General features: G+C 49.6%; 1 long non-coding RNA gene across 1 annotated transcript; it reads right to left on the bottom strand.

Annotated features, from left to right (window-relative positions):
• Positions 1-5,944: 5,944 nt before the first annotated feature.
• LOC311100366 lies at positions 5,945-6,424 on the bottom strand. Its single transcript, XR_014609828.1, has 2 exons — positions 6,238-6,424; positions 5,945-6,142 (listed from the first exon to the last, which is right to left on the bottom strand). It is a non-coding gene; the product is annotated as an uncharacterized lncRNA (long non-coding RNA).
• Positions 6,425-7,612: the final 1,188 nt, after the last annotated feature.

The raw sequence follows: 7,612 nt of genomic DNA, 5'->3' as shown, positions 1-7,612 counted from the left end.
GTCTACGGTGCGCGTCGCCAGCCCAGCCCGGCCTGTTCCTGCCACTCGCACCAAGTCTACGGTGCGCGTCGCCAGCCCGGCCCGGCCTGTTCCTGCCACTCGCACCAAGTCTACGGTGCGCGTCGCCAGCCCGGCCCGGCCTGTTCTTGCCACTCGCACTAAGCCAGGGGTGCGAGTCGTCTGCCTGGTAAGGCCCGTTCCTCCTCCACGCACCAAGCCAGGGGTGCGAGTCGTCAGCCTGGTAAGGCCCGTCCCTCCTCCACGCACCAAGCCAGGGGTGCGAGTCGTCAGCCTGGTAAGGCCCGTTCCTCCTCCACGCACCAAGCCAGGGGTGCGAGTCGTCAGCCTGGTAAGGCCCGTTCCTCCTCCACGCACCAGCCCAGGGGTGCGCGTCGTCAGCCTGGTAAGGCCCGTTCCTCCTCCACGCACTAAGCCCGGGGTGCGCGTCGTCAGTCCAGCACAACCCGTGCCTGGGCCACCGGTGCCTGGGAAGGTACCGGTCAACTGCTCCACTATGGAGCTGAAGCTAACCGCTCCTGCTAAGTCCAGTTCAGCTCCAGCCAGCGGGGCCAGACTGGACCAGGGGCGCTATGGGGGGTTTATTGGAGGGTGGGTGGCAAGGCCGGAGCCAGAACCGCCGCCGAGGAGGTATGCCCACCCAGCCCTCCCCTGTTTTGTTCAAGTTGAGGCGCGGTCGCAGTCCGCGCCTTTAGGGGGGGGTACTGTCACACCCTGGCTCTGGGACTCTATATGTTGAGCCAGGGTGTGTTCATTCTGTTGTGTTTATTTCTATGTTGGCTAGAGTGACTCCCAATCAGAGGCAACGAGTGTCAGCTGTCGTTGGTTGTCTCTGATTGGGAGCCATATTTAAACTGTCTGTTTTCCCTTTGTGTTTGTGGGTTTTTGTTCCGTGTTGGTCATTGTTACCGTGGACTTCACGAGTCGTTTCTTGTTTTGTTTATTGTGGTCTATTATCACTAAAGATAATAAAGTTGAACCATGTTCGTTCATCACGCTGCGCCTTGGTCTATTCCTTACGACGATCGTGACAACAGGTGTATAAAATTGAGCACACAGCCATACAATCTCCATAGCCAAACATTGGCAGTATAATGGCCTTACTGAAGAGCACAGTTGACTTGAAGAGCATAAGATGCCACCTTTCCAACAAGTCAGTTCGTCAAATTTCTGCCCTGCTAGAGCTGCCCCGGTCAACTGTAAGTGCTGTTATTGTGAAGTGGAAACGTCTAGGAGCAACAACGGCTCAGCCGCGAAGTAGTAGGCCACACAATCTCACATAACAGGACCGGCGAGTACTGAAGCGCGTCGTCTGTCCTCGGTTGCAACACTCACTACCGAGTTCCAAACTGCCTCTGGAAGCAACGTCAGCACAATAACTATTAATCGGGTGCTTCATAAAATGGTTTTCCATGGCCGAGCAGCCGCACACAAGTCTAAGATCACCATGCGCAATGCAAAGCGTTGGCTGGAGTGGTGTAAAGCTCGCCGCCATTGAACTCTAGAGCAGTGGAAACACGTTCTCTGATTAATCACGTTTCACCATCTGGTAGTCCGACAGATGAATCTGGGTTTGGCGGATGCCAGGAGAACGCTACATGCCCCAATGCGTAGTGCCAACTGTAAAATTTGGTGGAGGAGGAATAATGGTCTGGGGCTGTTTTTCAAGGTTCGGGCTAGGCCCTTTAGTTCCAGTGAAGGGACATCTTAATGCTACAGCATACAATGACATTCTAGACGATTCTGTGCTTCCAACTTTGTGGCAACAGTTAGGGGAAGGCCCTTTCCTGTTTCAGCATGACAATGCCCCCGTGCACAAAGCGAGGTCCATACAGAAATGGTTAGTCGAGATCGGTGTGGAAGAACTTGACTGGCCTGCACGGAGTCCTGACATTAACCCCATTGAACACCTTTGGGATGAATAGGAACACCAGGTGCGAGCCAGGCCTATACATCCAACATCAGTGCCCAACCTCACTAATGCCCTTGTGGCTGAATAGAAGCAAGTCCATGATCTTGGAATGAGATGTTCGAGCAGGTGTCCACATACTTTTGGTCATGTAGAGTATATTGGAAATTGTAGTGATAATGGACTAACTGGATTATACATCACATTGTGATATTGGATTACAACATACTGAGTGGAATATAGCTACATTTCATGAACGTTACTGGGATTGGAATGGATTAAGTGAAATATACGGCAGGTCTATTGGATTAACCGTGAACAGGCTGAGTGGATTGTACGCAGAGGAGTCTTCAACTGCACGGCGGTACGCAATGAGAGTTTCACACATTGGGCTCTGCATTTCCAAGTCTGCTGTGAGACATCAGGTATGGACAAAGCCCAGTTGGCTAATGTTCTGCCCTCTCTATTGGTGGGGGCTGCTTTCATCTATTGGGATGGACTCACAGTTCATGTTAAAAATGAGTATGACAACACAGTTACTCATATGCAATCAGTGTTTGGACAGCAACATGAAATCCGGGAATTTCAATCTTCCCTAAATGCCAGGCCCCGCCAGGGTAATGAACCACTTGAGGTTTATGCACCAGAGCTGCGTTGCCTTGTACACACTGCTTTCCCAGAATATGGCGAGGCTGCCATTACAGGGGAAATATTGAGGGAGTTCATTGCGGGTCTGGACCCTGTAATGCAAGCAAAACTGTATGAGCACGGGGTCGCCACCATAGCACATGGTCTTAAAGTTGCTAGCCAGTGTGAAAGAGCACGCTCAACCTTCCTTGCCCTCTCCCCCTCCCCAGTCCAGGCTCCAATATGCTCTCTCTCTCAAAGTGGACAAATTACAGTCAATTGTTGCATCCTTAACACATAACGCTCAGTCTCCTGCCCAATACAGGTGTGCCAAGCTTGTAGCGTCATACCCAAGAAGACTCAAGGCTGTAATCGCTGCAAAAGGTACTTCAACAAAGTACTGAGTAAAGGGTCTGAATACTTATGTAAATGTGATACATACATTTGCAACATTTTCTAAAAACCTGTCTTTGCTTTGTCATTATTGGGTATTGTGTGTAGATTGATGAGGGAAAAAAACAATTGATCAATTTTAGAATAAGGCTGTAACGTAACAAAATGTGGAAAAGTCAAGTGTTCTGAATACTTTGATATGCACTATATGACTGGACCATCAAACACAGAGATGGAAAGAAACATGGGAATCCAGGCATACTCTCATGGTGCCCGTGTGACACCTGCCAGACCCAACCGGACACGCCCACAAAACACGCCCACAAAACACCCACAGTGCAGATTAACTCTATCCTTGACCTCACACAAACATTGTCTGTTGACATCCCTCAGTGTCAGAAAGATGACACCACTCTGGCTACAGTCAGGGAGTGGTTGATCAGGGGAGATGTCCACAAACGTGGCCATTGAGAATCCTGTGGAGACTATTTTAAAAGCTGTCCCTACATAAGGACATGGTCTGCCGACGTTCATATGACAGCTCAAGTGAGCCCTTCCTGCAGATTGTTGTCCCAGACTCAGTTCTCCCTCAGGTGTTACAGTATGTACATGGACACCCCTCAGTGGGTCACCTAGGTTATAAAAAGACACTGGCCAGAGCAAGAGAACAGTTTTACTGGCCCTTCATGGCTGGGGATATAAAAAAGGACTGTCAAGAGTATATAGCATGTCAGTCAAGAGCAATGCCAGTGCCCAGAAATCTAGCCCCCCACCAGAACGTCCCCGACACTCGCCCCTTCCAAAAACTGTCCGCATACATAACTGAGCTCCCTATAACATGTTCAGGGCATAGGTATATTCTAGTCATCCAAAACTATTTCACTAAGTTAGGGGGAGTGAGGGGGAGTGACGAGCTCTGCAGCAGAGTCTCACAACTCAATCGCTGGTTGAAAACTGTTTTCAAAAGATAGAATTTGTAGATAATTGGCCCTCTTTCTGGGACTCACCCACAAACAGGACTAAGCCTGGTCTGCTGAGGAGTGACGGACTCCATTCTAGCTAGAGGGGTGCTCTCATCTTATCTATCAACATAGACAGGGCTCTAACTCCTCTAGCTTCACAATGAAATAGGGTGCAGGCCAGGCAGCAGGCTGTTAGCCAGACTGCCATTTTAGTGGCGTCTGCCACTAGCACAGTCAGGGTAGTCATTTCAGCTATCCCCATTGAGACCGTCTCTGTGCCTCAATCTAGGTTGAGCAAAACTTAACATGGCGGTGTTTGCCTTAGCAATCTCACTCCATTCCTCAAATTATCGAAAGAGATTGTGATATCTCACATTTTAAAATAGGGCTACTAAATGTTAGATCCCTCACTTCCAAGGCAGTCATAGTCAATGAACTAATCACTGATCATAATCTTGATGTGATTGGCCTGACTGAAACATGGCTCAAGCCTGATGAATTTACTGTGTTAAATGAGGCCTCTCCTCCTGGTTACACTTGTGACCATATCCCCCGCACATCCCGCAAAGGCGGAGGTGTTGCTAACATTTACGACAGCAAATGTCAATTTACCCCCCCAAAAAAGACTGCATTTTCGTATTTTGAGTTTCTAGTCATGAAATCTATGCAGCCTACTCAATCACTTTTTATAGCTACTGTTTACAGGCCTCCTGGGCTGTATACAGCGTTCCTCACTGAGTTCCCTGATTTCCTATTGGACCTTGTAGTCATGGCAGATAATATTCACATTTTTGGTGACTTTAATATTCACATGGAAAAGTCCACAGACCCACTCCAAAAGGCTTTCGAAGCCATCATCGACTCAGTGGGTTTTGTCCAACATGTCTCCGGACCTACTCAATGTCACAGTCATACCCTGGATCTAGTTTTGTCCCGTGGAATAAATATTGTGGATCTAAATAAGATGGACCACCATCTTATTACGTTTGCAATCGCAACAAAAAATCTGCTCAGACCCCAACCAAGGATCATCAAAAGCCGTGCTATAAATTCTCGGACAACCCAAAGATTCCTAGATGCCCTTCCAGACTCCCTCCACCTACCCAACGACGTCGGAGTACAAAAATCGATTAACCACCTAACTGAGGATCTAAATTAACCTTGCGTAATACCCTAGATGTAGTCGCACCCCTAAAAACAAAAAGCATTTGTCACAAGAAATGTGCTCCCTGGTATACAGAAAATACCCGAGCCCTGAAGCAAGCTTCCAGAAAATTGGAACGGAAATGGCGCTCCACCAAACTGGAAGTCTTCTGACTAGCTTGGAAAGACAGTACCGTGCAATATCGAAGAGCCCTCACTGCTGCTCGATCATCCAATTTTTCCAACCTAATTGAGGAGAATAAGAACAATACAACATTTATTTTTGATACTGTCGCAAAGTAACTAAAAAGCAGTATTCAACAAGAGAGGATGGCTTTCACTTCAGCACTTCTTCGATGAAAAGATCATGATCATTAGAAAGCAAATTACAGACTTCTCTTTGAACCTGCGTATTTCTCCAAAGCTCAGTTGTCCTGAGTCTGCACAGAACTGCCAGGACCTAGAATCAATGGAGACACTCAAGTTTTTTAATCCTGTATCTCTTGACACATTCATGAAAATAGTAATGCCTCTAAACTCTCAAGCTGCATACTGGACCCTATTCCAACTAAACTACTGAAAGAGCTACTTCCTGTGCGTGGCCCTCCTATGTTGAACATAATAAATGGCTCCCTATCCACCAGATGTGTACCAAACTCACTAAAAGTGGCAATAATAAAGCCTCTCTTGAAAAAGCCAAACCTTGACCCGGAAAATGTAAAGAGAACTATTGGCCTATATCGAATCTCCCATTCCTCTCAACATTTTTAGAAAAAGCTGTTGTGCAGCAACTCACTGCCTTCCTGAAGACAAATAATGTATACCAAATGCTTCAGTCTATTAGGTTGGGTGGGGGACTCAGGTGCAGAGACGGACACACGGACAAAGAGAGTGAATTAGGATGTAGTTTATTCAACGTGTTTTGGCAGAGAGAAGCAGTTCTGGGTGGAGTAGCTTCAGGCCGGGGTAGGAGCTGAGTGGGGTAGAGAGCCAGTAGTCCTGAGAGCTGGATGACGAGGATATCAGGCAACAGAGGAGCAGGTTGCGGCGTGGGAATGGCAGGCAGGCAGGCAGCAGGAACAGACGGGATCTGGTCGAAGGAGAGACAGGTTACAAACGTGGCAGGAACAACAATAATACTGAGAGAGTACAACTAAACTGAGAGTGCTGTACGGGCCAAGTTACCACAGGTAGTGTAGGAACGAACTGGCGCTGGAGAGGTGTCCAGCCCGGGTAGATAACTGCTGCTTGATTGGTGACAATGAGCTGCAGCTTGATGTAACTGATCTTGTGAGAGAATGGCCACGCCCCCTGACCTAGATCCTCTGACTGGGCTGCACAGCAGGGGGAGACAGACACAAACAACACACACAGGGGAAAAAAGGAAATGGAAAACCAGCAGGAACAGGACCAACAGTGCCGGACCGTAACAGTACCCCCCCCTCAACGGGCGCCACCCGGCGACCCACCCGGCTTGTCAGGGTGGTCCCTATGGAAGTCAGCCACTAGCTGCGGATCCAGTATAAATCGTCGGGGAATCCAGGACCTCTCCTCGGGACCGTATCCCTCCCAGTCCACCAGGTACTGAAGCCCTCTACCACGCCTCCGGACGTCCAGCAGTCTCCGCACCGTGTAGGCTGGATGGTCGTCAATAATGCGCGGTGGCGGAGGGGGATCCACAGGCGGACACAAAGGGCTGGAGGAGACCAGCTTCAGCTGGGACACGTGAAATGTAGGATGGACTCTCATGGCCTGGGGAAGCTTCAACCGAACAGCCGAAGGGTTGATGATGGATTCGATCTCGAAAGGACCCAAATACCGGGGCGACAGCTTACGGGAGTCAGTGCGCAGGGGGATGTTGCTGGAGGAGAGCCAGACTCGCTGACCAGGCTGGAACTGTGGAGCGACTACCCTGTGCCTGTCCGCCACCCTCTTATTACGCTCTGCTGTCCGTAGAAGGGCCTCACGGGTGTCCACCCACACCTTGCGGCAGCGACGAAGGTTATCCTGAACTGACGGGACGGCTAACTCCCTTTCCTGAGACGGGAACAATGGCGGTTGGTACCCCAAAGCCGCCTCAAATGGTGAGAGGCCGGTGGCAGATGAGGTGAGGGAATTGTGGGCATATTCGACCCACGGGAGATGTTTGGCCCAGGTGGACGGGTTCTGGGATGTCACACAGCGTAGAGCAGCCTCCAGGTCCTGATTGGTCCTCTCAGTCTGGCCATTGGACTGGGGATGGAAACCTGATGAGAGACTGACAGAGGCACCCAGAGCCGAACAAAACTCCTTCCATACCCGAGAAATGAACTGTGGACCTCTATCGGACACTATGTCCACAGGTATTCCATGGGGACGGAATACATGTAGGACAAAGAGGTCGGCTGTCTCACTGGCAGATGGTAATTTTGGTAATGCAACAAAATGGGCAGATTTAGAGAATCTGTCCACGATGGTGAGTATGGTGTCATTACCCTCAGACATAGGAAGTCCAGTGACGAAGTCCAAGCCCACGTGAGACCAAGGACGACTCGGGACTGGGAGAGGCCGCAGCAGGCCC

This window comes from Coregonus lavaretus (genome assembly GCF_964263955.1).
Source record: "Coregonus lavaretus genome assembly, chromosome: 25".
Lineage (NCBI taxonomy): Eukaryota > Metazoa > Chordata > Actinopteri > Salmoniformes > Salmonidae > Coregonus > Coregonus lavaretus.
Note: the sequence above shows the minus strand (reverse complement) of the source record. Positions and strands in the feature narration are given on the sequence as shown.